The 14,634-nt window shown below is 41.6% G+C and overlaps 1 protein-coding gene across 5 annotated transcripts in view; it reads left to right on the top strand.

The window, feature by feature from the left end:
* Positions 1-205: 205 nt before the first annotated feature.
* The window catches only part of ARMH3 (armadillo like helical domain containing 3), a 183,590-nt gene continuing 169,161 nt past the window's right edge, over positions 206-14,634 (top strand). For 2 of the 5 annotated variants that reach the window (XM_072739827.1, XM_025992596.2), the window contains exon 1: positions 8,223-8,379. The gene's annotated coding sequence lies outside the window, so the exon portion shown is untranslated. Of the gene's footprint in view, positions 409-8,222; positions 8,380-14,634 lie in introns of those variants that run through there. The other 3 variants (XM_025992590.2, XM_025992611.2, XR_011997554.1) reach the window with 3 other exon arrangements.

The raw sequence follows: 14,634 nt of genomic DNA, 5'->3' as shown, positions 1-14,634 counted from the left end.
GTCCCTGACCAATACATTTTTATTCTTAGAAATGGAATTGCCCCGTCCGTTGTATGTAAAATGTTTATATGTAAACTTCGCCTATATTTAAAAAAACTGCTACTGCAACTTGCCTCCAGTAGACCCGCAGTAAATATTTTTGTTAATTTCTTTCTCGCGGTGCATTTCGGGAGTTGTAGTCCTTGTGATGCTTGCTGGGAACCGCGGTCTGAGCCAGCCTCAGGAAACGGGTGTGGACGTACCTATTACGCAGCGGGCTCTAGGACCCGGCAGGGCACCGTGGGACGGGGAAGGGTCGGGGGAGGTCGGGAGCCGGTCCGTGAGCCTGGTGGAGCGGCGGCGTCGGTGGCGACGGGAGCGAGCGGGCCCGGGAGCGGCGCGGGTTGTGGAGGAGGAGCCCGGGGCTCGGTAAGCGGCGCCGGCCCGGGCCGGTCCCCGAACCTGGCCAACTCCTGCAGCTCCCGCCGGCCTAGGCCTTGGCCCCGAGGCGGCCCTGGGGGCGGGGCCTACGCTCGCCTTGGGGACGACGGTGGTGACGGGGAGAGAGGGAGGGAGGACAGCTGCTGAGGCGGGCTGAGGCTGAGTGCGTCTGGGAAGCTGGGCCCGGGCGGTGGAGCGGAGCGAGAAGCGTTTTGCTCCCACAGCGGCTGATCCCTGGGTTCTTCCGGTGCCTGTCGCGGCCTTCCTGCTCCTTGCTGGGCCCTCTTGTCAGCCGAGATGCTGACCTTTGACCCTGGCATGGGGCTAATCCCGATCCCTCAGCCTCCTGAGCCTCTCCCCTTCAGGTTGTCGCCGCCCCTGGGAGGCCTTGAGCCCAGTCCAGCCAGGCCCTAGGATGAGGGCTTTGGGCAGGACCTCTGAGAAGGGTTAGAGGCAGGCCCGTCTATTGAAGTCTTCAGTTGTCCTGGAAGGGCCCTCAACCTGTCCCTCTTTTCAGTCTCTGTCCAATGGGCTTCAGCCCACCCTACACACAGAATCAGTGAAGCTGCCGTGTTTTCTCTGGCTTACTTGGAGCGAGCCTGGGAAATGAACCTGTTCCAAGCAGGTGTGGGGAACAAATAGAAGAAAAAGCTGGTTTCCTGGGGAAGGAGAGTTATCAGAGGCCGTGGAATGCTGCCTCTGGAGACTGGGGAAGTAGGAACTTGGGCCAGACTCGAAAAATGTTTCTGGAACATCAGACCCTCCCCAGTTCTTTCTCCCCAGAGAAAGTTTTGAGCCTTAGTGAGAACGGTTTCTTTGCAATTCTCAGTGACTTTGTAAACCAGGGCAACTGTGGTTTGGGCCCCTGTCCTTAGCACAAGTGAATTGGCATTATTTTGGGTGTGTGTTCAGTTGGATTTGTGTGCTCAGTACTTCCTATGTGAAAGCTTTTGGGATAGCAAATCAATCTAGAGAAAGGTGTATCCTTCTTTTTAGGATTGTAAAGGGGAACTTCCATTCTTTTTTTAGTGAATAGGGGAACCTTTAAGACTCCCCTAAGCCTTAAGCCTATAAGAGCCTTAAGCCTTTTTTCGTTGTATGTTTAGGCATTATAATTCATTCATTTGTTTAGCATTTGTATAATATAATTTTAAAAACTCTTGAAAACTCAAAACATTTATGAAAGTGGAATTTCACATAGTTAAGTTCAAAATTCCATAAAATCTGGGGAATACAGACCAATTACAAATTGGTCCAGGATATATGAAGGTGAACTGTTTATTCAACATATATTTATTGAGCATGTACTATGTAACTGGCACTAAGGTTAGAAATAGGAGTATCTTTCCTCAAGGACATCAGAGAAACATTCATATGAAAATTGTAGTGCTGTGTGTTACATATCCACATAAAGGAATTTATACAATGCAAAGGGAATACTGTCCTTGTGTGGGAGAGTCAGGGGTGTATTTGCAGGGAGGAGATACTTGAGTTGGGTTTTGAAGGATAAGTAGGAGCCTGTACAAATAAGGCAAGGCATTCCAGTTGAGCAAAGCAGGCACAAAGAAATGGTGAAAGTGTGAAGAGGGGGAGCCTAGGTGGCTCAATTGGTTAAGCATCTGCCTTTGGCTCAGGTCATAATCTTAGGGTCCTGGGATTGCCTGCATTGGGCTCTCTACTTAAGCAGGGAGTTTGCTGGTTCCTCTCCCACTGCCCCTCATCCCCACTCATATGCTTTCTCTCTCTCTCTCAAATAAATAAATAAAATCTTTAAAGAAGGGCAGCCCAGGTGGCTCAGCGGTTTAGCGCCGCCTTTGATCCAGGGTGTGATCCTGGAGTCCCGGGATCGAGTCCCATGTAGGGCTCCCTGTGTGGAGTCTGCTTCTCCCTCTGCCTCTTTCTCTCTCTCTCTGTCTCTCATGAATAAATAGATGGAATCTTTAAAAAAAAAATCTAAGAAAAGAAGTGTGAAGAGAAAAAAATAGCATGATGTTTAAGTGTCAAAAATTTGTTCCAAACAGGATGTGTGGTGGGGAAATTGCCAGGAGGTAAGACTGAAAAGAAAGCAGGGAGCCATTGCAGTTTTTTCTGTTAGGGAGTGACAGAAGAGTGGATTAAAGTAATGAGAAATGAGGCAATGAGACTAATTAGAGTTGTTGCAGTGAGTGAGAGTTTGAATAAAGTGTGGCAGTGGGAATGAAGAAGGGAATTGATTTTAGAACTATTTGTGAGATGCAACATGACTTAGTGACTTAGGGAGAGAGAGTAAGCTAAGGTTTCTAATTTAAGAAATTGGGTGAATAGGAATTTCATTGACCAGGTTATGGATTAGAAAAAGTAGAGCAGATTTTTTAAGGGTTGGGGTGACTATGGAAAGAGGTATAAGGGAGATAACCCCTTATACTTGTGGCATATGCACATGGAGATGTTAGTAGGCAGCTGTAAGTAAGGAGGCCTGGTGAGCTTAATAACTTGGCAGTAGCTCTGAATGAGACAAATATGAGAAAATCCTGGGAAAGATAACTTTTTTTTTTTTAACTTTTTTTTTTTGTTTGCTTACAAGGAAGAATCAGAATGTGCACTTCTTCCATGTAACAGTGAGCTTCTCAAGGCAGGGACCATACCTTAGTAATCTGGGGTCTGCTTTTTGTCTTTTACTGTGGCTGTGCTATTATAAAGTCTGATAAATGTTAGTCATTAAGCCAACAGGAAATCCATTTACTTTGTAAGGTTGCAGTTACCTTTGGGCTTTCTTTAAGAAGATTATGGGATTCTGTCTTAGAATTTTCATTTTATACTTAGGTGGTATTCATGAGGCTTGTATGGTTCAACAGGAAAGGAAATGAAGAAAATAGGAGTGACGTTGTGCTGCTTGAGGAAATTCAGGGCTTGAACAGGAGATAGACAGTATTAATTTACAGGAGGCTCCTGCTCATTGAGAAGAGGATCTTACAATGAATTCTCATTTTGGGAGATGTCAGAAAAATGTGATTTTCAATCAAAGTTGCCTGAAATCCTGTCAATTTGGAGTTGGTTTCTCTTTATGAAGGTGCAAGTGCATTCCTTCTTGTGTAAAATAAGGGAATCTGAGGTAGTCATGTTTATTTAAACCTCTTCATCTGTATTATTAGTTTGTGCAAGTAGGCAGACTCAGTAGATTCTGTTGGGACTAGCTAAAATTCTCTTCTGTGAAACTACTTCATCCCTAGTAGATGCAGACAATGGCTGATACTATCCTAGAGTAAGGATTGGGAAGTTCCTGGTTTTGCCACTTACTGCTTAGTCTGTAAGTCCCTGAATTATTTCCACTTTCAAGTATAGGCTAAATAGCCATGCTGAGGTGAGCCTAGTCCACAGGACACGCAGGATGTCAGTGCTGCCCCATAGTGTCTCATGTACCCACTGAATCAGGCTGTCTCTGTCCTAGTAGTTAAAAAGAGTTGATGCTTGTCAGTGTCCCAGGTTGACTGACTTTTCTTGGGTAAAGTGGGAATGTTGATATTATGGATATCAGTTTGGAGTTAATATGGAATTTTAAAAGAATCTGTTTTTTTTTTTTTTTTTTGAATCTGGATTTTTAGTATTTTTAGTCAATGCCTGATTTTTTGCACTAATGGGATATTCTTTTAGGGAGAAGGGCTACCAGAATGGCTGTTTTACTTTGGGCAAAATGAAATCCTCATTGTAAAGTTACAGCAATAGTACCTACTTTATCTGGTTGTTGTAAGGATTAAATATGGTATATTTAAAGCACTTAGAACAGTGCCAAGTATATAGTGAGTATGTATTCAGTAGAGTTATTACGTATCACCTCGATTGGGAGGTTGTGCTTGGAAGAATGAATGATGAATTCCATCTCCAGAACTTAAAAAAAAGAAAAGTGATAGCATAAGGGGATGGTGGCCTGTCCATAAAGGGAATTCAAAGAGGTGGCTTCATGAGTGCATGCCTCATTCTGTTCTCATTTTGGAAATATGAGAGACTTGGAGTGCCTTGCTCTAAAAATCCATTAAAATGGAAAGACATCATATGCTTGTTTTAGAGCCAGTCTGTGGGGTAGAATTTTTTTTTTGTTTTTTAAAGATTTTATTTATTTATTCATGAGAGACAGAGAGAGAGAGAGAGAGAGAGAGAGAGAGAGGCAGAGACACAGGCAGAGGGAGAAGCTGGCTCTGTGCAGGGAGCCTGATGCGGGATTCGATCCCGTTACTCTAGGATCACACCCTGGGCTGAAGGCAGGCTCTAAGCCACTGAGCCACCCAGGGATCCCTGTGGGGTGGAATTGAGGGAACCTATACTATGAGAGAAGCTGTGTCAAGGAACCGTGTGAAATAGTAGTATGTGAATCCAGCAGTGAACTAAATCAAATCCTCAGGCCTTGAGAAAGGAAGAGGCATCAGTAGTTGGGCATCTGCCTTCAGCTCAGGTCGTGATCCCCACATCAGGCTCCCCACAGGGAGCCTGCCTCTCCCTCTGCCTATATCTTTTCCCTTCTCTCTGTGTCTCTCATGAATAAATAAATAAAATCTTTGTTTTTTTGAAAAAAGAAGAGGCATGTTAAGAACTAGTTTGAGAGTTAAGGGTTAGGGTTTGGAAGTAGAAATACCCTGCATTCTCGTAAATGCTTATAGTGCTGTTATTTACCTCCATAATGCAGAAGAACTTAGGGAGAAGATAACTTCTGCCAAGGATTAGGACACCCCTACCCTCTGCCTTCTATTTTTTTTTTAATTTTCATTTATTTATGATAGTCACACACACACAGAGAGAGAGAGAGAGAGAGAGAGGCAGAGACACAGGCAGAGGGAGAAGCAGGCTCCATGCACCAGGAGCCCGACGCGGGATTCGATCCCAGGTCTCCAGGATTGCGCCCTGGGCCAAAGGCAGGCGCCAAACCGCTGCGCCACCCAGGGATCCCTACCCTCTGGCTTCTAGAGGAACTAGGGGACTTATAGGAGAGCCAGGGGAAGAGACTATATTTCTGGGTTTATAAACATATTATTTCCTCTTGTATATTGGGTGAATGGCCAGTGATCAGACAGTGGTGTTACTTGACTCAGCCACAACTTCTGGGCAGATAGGATTTTCATCTCCTTCTTTAAGCACTGTGGATTACTATAGTATAGTATAGTATTAAGTATTGTGGATTACTATACTATGTGTCTTGTAGTGATCTTTCACCGATGGACAAACTGGGGCTAGGATCCTAAAGAAAGGGATGCCACTGGTGAGTTAATATAGGGAGAATGAGCCGGGAGTGGTGAGGGTTGTCCCAAGGTCCTTTCTTTCTTTCTTTTTTTTTTTTTTTATTTATTCATTTATTTATGATAGACATAGAGAGAGAGAGGCAGAGACACTGGAGGAGGGAGAAGCAGGCTCCATGCCGGGAGCCCGACACGGGACTCGATCCTGGGACTCCAGGATTGTACCCTGGGCCAAAGGCAGGAGCCAAACTGCTGAGCCACCCAGGGATCCCCCCAAGGTCCTTTCTAGAGGTGACAGAAGTTTTACTCATCCTCTCAAAATTGTGTGATGTCCAGATGCTCGTTTCAGAAAACGTTTGATGAGTTTAAGGCTTTGATGAGTTCTCAAACTTCAGTGAGCATCAGAATGACTTGGGGCAGAGTTTTTCAGTCTCAGTACTTTTGATATATTGGGCCAGATCATTCTTTGTTGTAGAACTGTCCCATGCATTGTAAGATGTTGAGCAGCATCCTTGGCCTCTACCTAGTAGATGCCAGTAGTATCTCCTTTCTCAATTGTGATGGCCAAAAATGTCTCTGGTTGATGTTCCCTGGATGGCAAAATTGCCACAGTGGAGAACCACTGACCTGGGGTGATTATCAAAAATCTAGACCCCTAATGTCAACTTTCCTCAAAAAAATTAAAAACAAATCTAAATCCCTAGTCCTTATCTTGAAAAGTCTGTTTCAATAATGGGGGAAGGGAGCTTAGGGACCTGTATTTTCAGGAGGTGCCTCAGGAGATTTTGAAACAATTGATTGCAGTTCTGTGATGGGAAAGCATAATCTGTCCTAAACTCAGGGCTGTATGGATTTATACTTGACTTGCTCTCCATTTCATCTTTCTAGCTTAGCTTCCTGTATCTTTCCATTCATTATTAAGTTTTGGTGGATATTATCCTCAGAGCACTGACTAAGCTCAATTAAAATATTATCAATCAAATCTTGTAGTGGAGGGATGCCTGGGTGGCTTAGCATTTGAGCGTCTGCCTTTGGCTCAGGTCGTGATCCCAGTTCAGGGATCGAGTCCCACATTGGGCTCCCTGCAAGGAGCTTGCTTCTCCCTCTGCCTATGTCTCTGCTCTCTTTCTGTGTCCCTCATGAATAAATAAAATCTTAAAAAAACAAAAACGAATCTCATAGTGGATATCAGTGTTTCATCTGTTTGGTTTTTTTTTTTTTTTTTTTTATGATTACCATATTGGATACATCTATCAACCTAACTAGACCGATTCCACTCCAGTGTTTTCTTTCAAGTTTTCTACCATTTCATTCATTTGTATATCTTTTTCACTTTACTGTTATCAATATTTATATCCATATGCATGTATCAGACATGCATATGTATCTTTTTTTTTTTTTTAAGATTTTATTTATTCATGAGAGACACAGAGAGAAAGAGAGGAAGAGATACAGGCAGAGGGAGAAGCAGGCTCCATGCAGGGAGCCTGACATGGGACTCGATCCGGATCTCCAGGATCATGCCCTGGGCTGAAGGCAGGTGCTAAACCGCTGAGCCACCCAGGGATTCCTCATGTATCTTTTACTATTTACAGTGGTACCTCTACCCACTGGCAATTGAAAGTGTTGAAACTCAAGATATCTGGACACTCCAAAGTTTGTTCATTAAGGTCAGTGAGTATATACTCTTCTTCCTCACTCACCTGGAACCTGGTTGCAGTTTGTCTGCAGAGCCTCAGCTTTGTTTATGTGTAGGTTACACCACTTCTGTGGACTCCTCTGCCTTTTGAGAGATAGTTTAGCATAGTGGTTAAGAACAGGGATTTTAGGGGCACCAGGGTGGCTCAGTTCATTAAGCGTTTTACTCTTGATTTCAGCTCAGGTCATGATCTCAGGGTTGTGAGATGGAGCTCTATATCGGTGCTGAGTGTGGAGCCTGCTTGGGATTCTTTCTCTCCTCCCTCTGCCCCTTCCTGCTCACTTGCTCTCTCTCTCTAAAAAATAAAATAAAAAATAAACTTCTTCAAGAAAAGATCAGGGACTCTAACATGTGGCTGGCTGGGTTTGAGTCCCTACTCTTATACTGGCAATTTTTTTTAAAACAACTTTATACTTTAGTTTTCTTATTGTAAGGTTCCTGGATCATAGGTCTGTGAGGATAAAACCAATTAATGTATATGAAGTGCTTAGAACAGTGCCTGGTGCACAGTAAGTGCTAAGCAAGTTTAACTTTTTTTTTTTAAGATTTTATTTATTTGAGAGAGAGAAAGGGAGGGTGCATGCATGCGCAAGTTGGGGGGGGGGCAGAAGAAGAGGGAGTGGGAGAGGGAGAAGCAGACTCCAGGCTTAGTGCTGAGCCTGAGCCCACAGGGGCTCTATCCCACAACCCCGAGATCATGACCTGAGCCTAAAGGGAGGGTCAGACGCTTAACTGACTGAGCTACTCAGGTACCCCTAGTTGTTATTTTTTATTATTTTTGATTGGTGTCCTGAGTGTGCAAGTTGGGGTTTCTACTAGCCTCTGTTCTAGTGTTTTGCCTCAGTACTGTTAATTTTCATATATGTATGAGTACACTGTTTTTTTTTTTTTTTTTTTAGATTGGGGGATACATTACATAATGTAAAGTGTACAACTTGATTAATTTTTTTTACACATGTAAACATTTGTGTGATCTCCACTCCAGTCAAGGTAGAGCACGTTTCCAGCACCTTAGAAGGCTTCCTTGTGCTCCTTTTCATTCACCTCCCTACCAAGGTAACCATTATTCCAACCTGTCACCATAGATTAATTTTGCTGTCTTTGAACTTCATATGATTAGAATAATTTGTTTTTACTTTTTCTTTTAGAGGTTTTTATTCAACATCATGGAATTTATCAATATTGTTTCAATAATTTGTTCTTTTAAATTTCTGACTATAAAAACAAGTTCTGGGTAGTACTCTATTATATGAATATATTATAATCTTCCCATTCTGCCAATGGACATTTGAATACTCTATGTATGAAAAAAAACACAAACACAAAATGCTCACTTCAAAAAAACCTTACAAGGACATTTCAAAAGGGAGATGTTTATACTATAAACGAGGCACCTGGCATTTCTGTTTCTTCAACATGCCAAGTATGTTCAAATCTTGGAGCCTTTGCATTTGCCATTCTATCTGAAACTTTTCCTGAGACTTTCACATGGCTCTTTCCTTTCTGTACTCTGATTTGCCCATGTATCATTTGTCATAGAGGCCTACTTTAATCTCTGGTCTAATGTAGGCCTTCTAGATAGTTTGTCTTTGAGATACTTATCACTGTCTCAACTTGTTGTCTTTCCCCCCTCTAGAGTGAAAACTCAGTGAAAGCAGAAATCTTGTCTGTCTTGTTCACTGGTGTATCCCTAGTGCTTAGTACCTAAAAGGTGCTCAGTGAATGTCTGTGGAGTGGATGAATGCCCGATCTGTGCATATTTTTTCTTTCTAGATGTTGGGCATACTTGTTTTTATTCATTTTCTTTCTGTCTTTCTACTTTCCTTTTTTCTTTTCTTATCCTTTTTCTTTTATGTACTGGGTAAAATGTTTTAGGATGTTTACCTCAGCATCTACCTTTAGGTATTTTGGAGTCTCCCTCGACAGTGGAGGGAGGGTGATACTTGCTTATAGTCCGTTACTAGCATGAATCTAGAGCTGTAGGCCATTAAATTTGGAAGCCTACAGAGAGCTATTCCATGGCTTTTGTATTCCCTGGTTTATTGAGATATAATTGATATATTATGGAGATTATAATTGATATATAACATTGGTATATAATTTTAAGGTATACAGTGTGATGATTTGATACACATGAAATGATTACCATGATGAGGTTAGTTAACACATTCATCCATCACTTCACAGAGGCATATTCATGTTGTTGCAAATGGCAGAAAATTTTTTTTTGTGGCTGAATAATATTCCATTGTACATGTACACCACATTTTATTCATCCATTGACGGACCCTTAGGTTGTTTCCAAATCTTGGCTATTGAGAATAATGCTGCAGTGGACATGAGGATGCAGATATCTCTTCAAGACGGTGATTTCATTTCCTTTGGATATATACATAGAAGTGGGACTGCTAGATCATATCATAGTTTTATTTTTTTTTTTAAATTTTTTATTTATTTTTTTCATAGTTTTATTTTTTAATATTTTGAGGAACCTCTATATTGTTTTCTGTGGTGGCTGTACCAATTTCCATTCCCAACAGTGCACAGAAGTTCCCTTTCCTGCATATCCTTGCCACTGCTTCTTTTTACAGATTGGCACATTGAAGCCCAGGGAAGGAAAGGAAACTAAAGGTTATATGTAGTATGTGTATGTGAGAATTGGGACCAAAACCCAAGATGTTTTGTTTTTAGATTTTTTTCCAGTTTTATTGAAAAATAATTGACATACATCAGTGTATAAGGTGTACAGCATGATGATTTTATTTATATATATTGTGAATTGGTTACCTCAATAGGTTTTGTTAACATCTATCATCTCATATAGATACAATACCAAGACTTTTGATAGATGAACTATGGTAACTCTCTGGAAATTAGAGTGAATTTCTGTTAATTTTTCTGATGCTAGAGTTGGCATGTATTGTGTTCAAGAAAACAAGAAATGAATAGCTAAGTATCATTAGCATTTCTTGCATGTTAGACATTGGAGGAGTTTAGCTTTAGGTTTTAAAATCTTGGGGCGGCCGGTGCAACTTCCCTGACTCGGGCCACCTCTCCGAGTCACGGAACCTTGCCTGGGAGCGCTCCCCATTAAAACACTCTCGAACCTAAAAAAAAAAAAAAAAAAAAAAATCTTGGGATGCCTGGGTGGCTCAGTCAGTTAAGCATCTGTCTTTGGCTCAGGGTCATAGTCTACCCTGGGTCCTGGGATTAAGCCCCACATCAGGCTTTCCATCAGGTAGCCTGCTTCTGCCTCCCATCCTCCCTTCTCTTGCGTGAGTGCATACTCTCTCTTGTACTCTTTGTTTCTGTCTCTGATTCTCTCTCCAGTAAGTAAATAAAAATCTCAAAACAAACAAACAAAACAAAACAAAACAAAAAACCTTGATATTTGGTCATTTTATGCTGAAGGGATGTGAAGTGATGTGTATTTAAGATGTTTGTGGCTGGATTGCCTAAAGATATAATTCTTAAAAAGTTGTATGACTTGAGTCTTTTTCAGAGAAAAGTTGTGCTGTGGGTCATGGGACCAGCAGACTCTGAGTTTAGGAATAAAAGACTTCATTGATTTACCATTGGGTTGGGGGAATTTGAAACCATTTCTAAGTTTGATGGTAGGTGAAATTAGGATTGATATGTTGCCTGATTCTCTTTTATACTTTGCCTATTGTATCTTATTTCTGAGAAACTGTGTTAAAGCCTAAGATGACATTTCTGTGGGATTACTGTGGCTTTGCTGTAGTTTGCTTTTTCGGTGGGAGGATTTAAAATCCCAGATCAACAGAGGTCATAGTGTAGTCATAGAATGCTTCTTTCCCTTCTTCATGGTACCATAGCATTTTCTTTGTACGTTTATTTTCTCTCTCATGATTTGCCTTGTGCTTTGGGGTTATCATGTGTCTATCTCTGCCCATAGACTGTGAGCTCCTAGAGGATCAGGTCTGTAGTTTCCTCTTTGTAACCCCGTAGTGCCTAAACAGTGCTTTACAACATTTAGGTGTTTCTTACGTGTCTATGGTATTTTAGTGATTCTGAGAGAATCATTCAGTGAAATGTCTAGTCCAGTCCCCTTGTTTTACGTGTAAGGAAACTAGGAAGCACAGTGACTTAGTGTCATGTAGGTGGTCAGGACACCTGTATTCTAGTCTCAGTTCTGCTGGTTGGTTGTTCCATTATGCCTTGCTGCTCCTCAGGTGCTACTGGTTTTCTACAAAGAGAACAGTTGTGAAAGAGGAGAAAAACACTGGGAGGATACAAATTACACTCCCATTACTGATGTGCTCTACCAGTCAGATATTTTACTTTCAAATTTAAGAGCAGTGGCTTAATTTCTGAAATCCCGCAAAAGACTTTTGTAGGGGTTCTATATGTCTCTCAGTCCACCATCCTCAGAATGTCTTTCCTGTGTTCCATGGGTAGAAGTGCTGGCAGGAAGAGGAGACTCTATGTTGTTAGTTTCCAGTCACATTTCAGATAAGCTTGAGTGGTAAATTCCAATTGCCTCTGATGATGACAGAGAGTAATGAGATGACGCTCTGGGCTGAATTTCCCCCTGCTCCAAATGGAGGGAGAGTGATGAAAATAATTTAACTTCTTAGGGAACTTGGTACTTTGGATTGGAATTGTTTTTCCCTCCTCTCCTATTCCCTTTTGCTTATTAGAAAGTATTGATTCTGAAATAGGGAAAGCGAGTTTATTAGATTTGGGGTGGACATTGATTAGCTGTAACCCAATTATAAATCCTCAGAGGGGCCTGTTTGTAAACAGGTGCTTTTCACATCCAGGAACTCGTGGTTCCTGGTATCCTCACTAATAAACTGGTTGAAGCTGAACACATGAAAAATCTATATCCACTAAGCTTAGAATTGCATTGCTTTTGACTTATTTTAATGGGATCCTGTTGATTTCCAATTTATTTTCCCCCCGATAAGGACATCTTCCTCCTGACAACCTATTTAAAAGACACAGGAATGTTTTGAACAGAGGCTGTATTTCATGCTTTAAGGCAAAGTCATGATCAATATGGTATAAATTGCCCAAAAGCATCTTCTCTTTCTCTCTCTCTCTTTTTTTTGGTTGTTATTTTTTCCTTCAGTTTTCTCTGGACCATAATGGATTTTGAGAGCTTAGTGAGGCCTTGATAGAGATAGGTCTTTTTTTTTTTTTTTTTTTTTTAAGATTTTATTTATTTGGGATCCCTGGGTGGCGCAGTGGTTTGGCGCCTGCCTTTGGCCCAGGGCGCGATCCTGGAGACCTGGGATCGAATCCCACGTCGGGCTCCCGGTGCATGGAGCCTGCTTCTCCCTCTGCCTATGTCTCTGCCTCTCTCTCTCTCTCTCTCTCTCTCTCTGTGTGTGTGTGTGTGACTATCATAAATAAATAAAAAAAATTAAAAAAAAAAGATTTTATTTATTTATTCATGAGAGACACACAGAGAGAGGCAGAGAGAGGGAGAAGCAGGCTCCATGCAGGGAGCCCGACGTGGGACCGGATCCCGGGTCTCCAGGATCAGGCCCTGGGCCAAAGGCAGCGCTAAACCGCTGAGCCACCGGGCTGCCCTAGAGATAGGTCTTAATAAAATTTTAGGTCATATGTAGGACTTTTCAGGTTCTTTTCCCCCCGTATTTCGGAATCAGTCATTGATGAGCATACACTGAGCATAATATACCCTGAGCCAAGTGCTTATAGAAAAAAGAAGATGAAAAAAAAATGTAGTCCCTGTGCTAAAAGATGCTTCATATCTAGTTGGAGAAATTTTCTGTGCTTTGTGGTTTTTGTGCTCAAAGGTAAATCTCCTTTTTGGCTATATATATTAGAGAAAGACAATGTCTGAGTATATATATATATATATATATATATATATATATATTTTTTTTTTTAAGATTTCAGAGAGAGAAAGAGAGAGAGAGAGATAGCATCAGACATAGCGGAAGAGAGCAGGAGTGGGAGGAGAGGGAGAAGCAAGTTCCTGCTGAGCAGGGGGCTCTATGCGGGGCTCGATCCCAGGACCCTGGGATCATGACTGGAGCTGAAGGCAGATGTTTAAGCAACTGAGCGACCCAGGTGTCCCAAGGTATAATCTTTTATGCCACCAGATGCATCTCTTCCTCAAATAAATTTTTGATTTTGATCTGAAAGATAGCACATATTTTTCAAGTCATTGAACAAAATTTTTTTTCAAAAAATTTTGAAAAAATTTTATTTTTTATTTTTTCATGATTTTATATTTTATTCATGAGAGACACACACATAGAAAGAGAGAGAGAGAGAGGCAGAGACACAGGCAGAGGGAGAAGCAGGCTCCATGCAAGGAGCCTGATGTGGGACTTGATCCGGGGTCCCCAGGATCACACCCTGGGCTGCAGGCGGCGCTAAACCCCTGTGCCACCAGGGCTGCCTGAACAAAATTAATTTTATTCTGATACTTTAGATTTGCCTGGAAGTAAAATCAGGCTTCTTGTTACAGACCATACTTGCCATTGGGTGACATTAAATTTCACAACTAGAGCCTATAATTTAAGAGAGAGACAGGAATTTTGTCAGCAGTAGAAAGAATCTGGGAAGTGAGGGGAAATGTGTAAATCCACATTGGAGACCTCTGGGATTTCAAGTTCTCACTTGTAAAAAATTGAAATTCCTTGAAACAAGATGGGAAATTTGGGCATGATTCATAGAATTGCTTATATTTTTATTTTATTATTTTAAAAAATATTTTATTTTATTTATTCGTGAGAAACACACACACACAGAGGGAGAGACACAGGCAGAGGGAGAAGCAGGCTCCATGCAGGGAGCCTGATGTGGGACTCAATCCTGGGACTCCAGGATCACGTCCTGAGCCAAAGACGGATGACGTTCAACTGCTGAGCCACTCAGGTGCCCCTGGAATTGCTTTTATATAGAATTGAAAAATACACTGAGATTTGATCTGCAATAGTGTTAAAATACATATAGATTTGAAAGAAATATATTGTTATATTCAGTTATTTTGAAATCAGATTTAATTTTTGTCCTCATAACTTCTATTTTCTGCCCTGAGTCTCTTTCCAGAGGAATTTCTGAAGACAGTCAACTGCAGTGTGATTTATGAGGCAGTGAAGGCCAAGTACTTTGCAGTGATGAGGACCTACTTACTTTGGGGAAATCAATGGAGCACATCAGTCTGCAGCACACTTCCTGCCTTAATGGTCCTAAGCTCAATCAATACTTGAAATTTAACTTCACCATCAGTCTGTGGGCAGTGTGTACTTTGCAGCATTCCTTCCATCAACCTCAAATATATGGCCAAATCTATTATAGATGGAGCTAGTT

Source organism: Vulpes vulpes, chromosome 15 (genome assembly GCF_048418805.1).
Source record: "Vulpes vulpes isolate BD-2025 chromosome 15, VulVul3, whole genome shotgun sequence".
NCBI lineage: Eukaryota > Metazoa > Chordata > Mammalia > Carnivora > Canidae > Vulpes > Vulpes vulpes.
The sequence above is the reverse complement of the archived record's forward strand: the minus strand, read 5'-3'. Positions and strand labels throughout refer to the sequence as shown.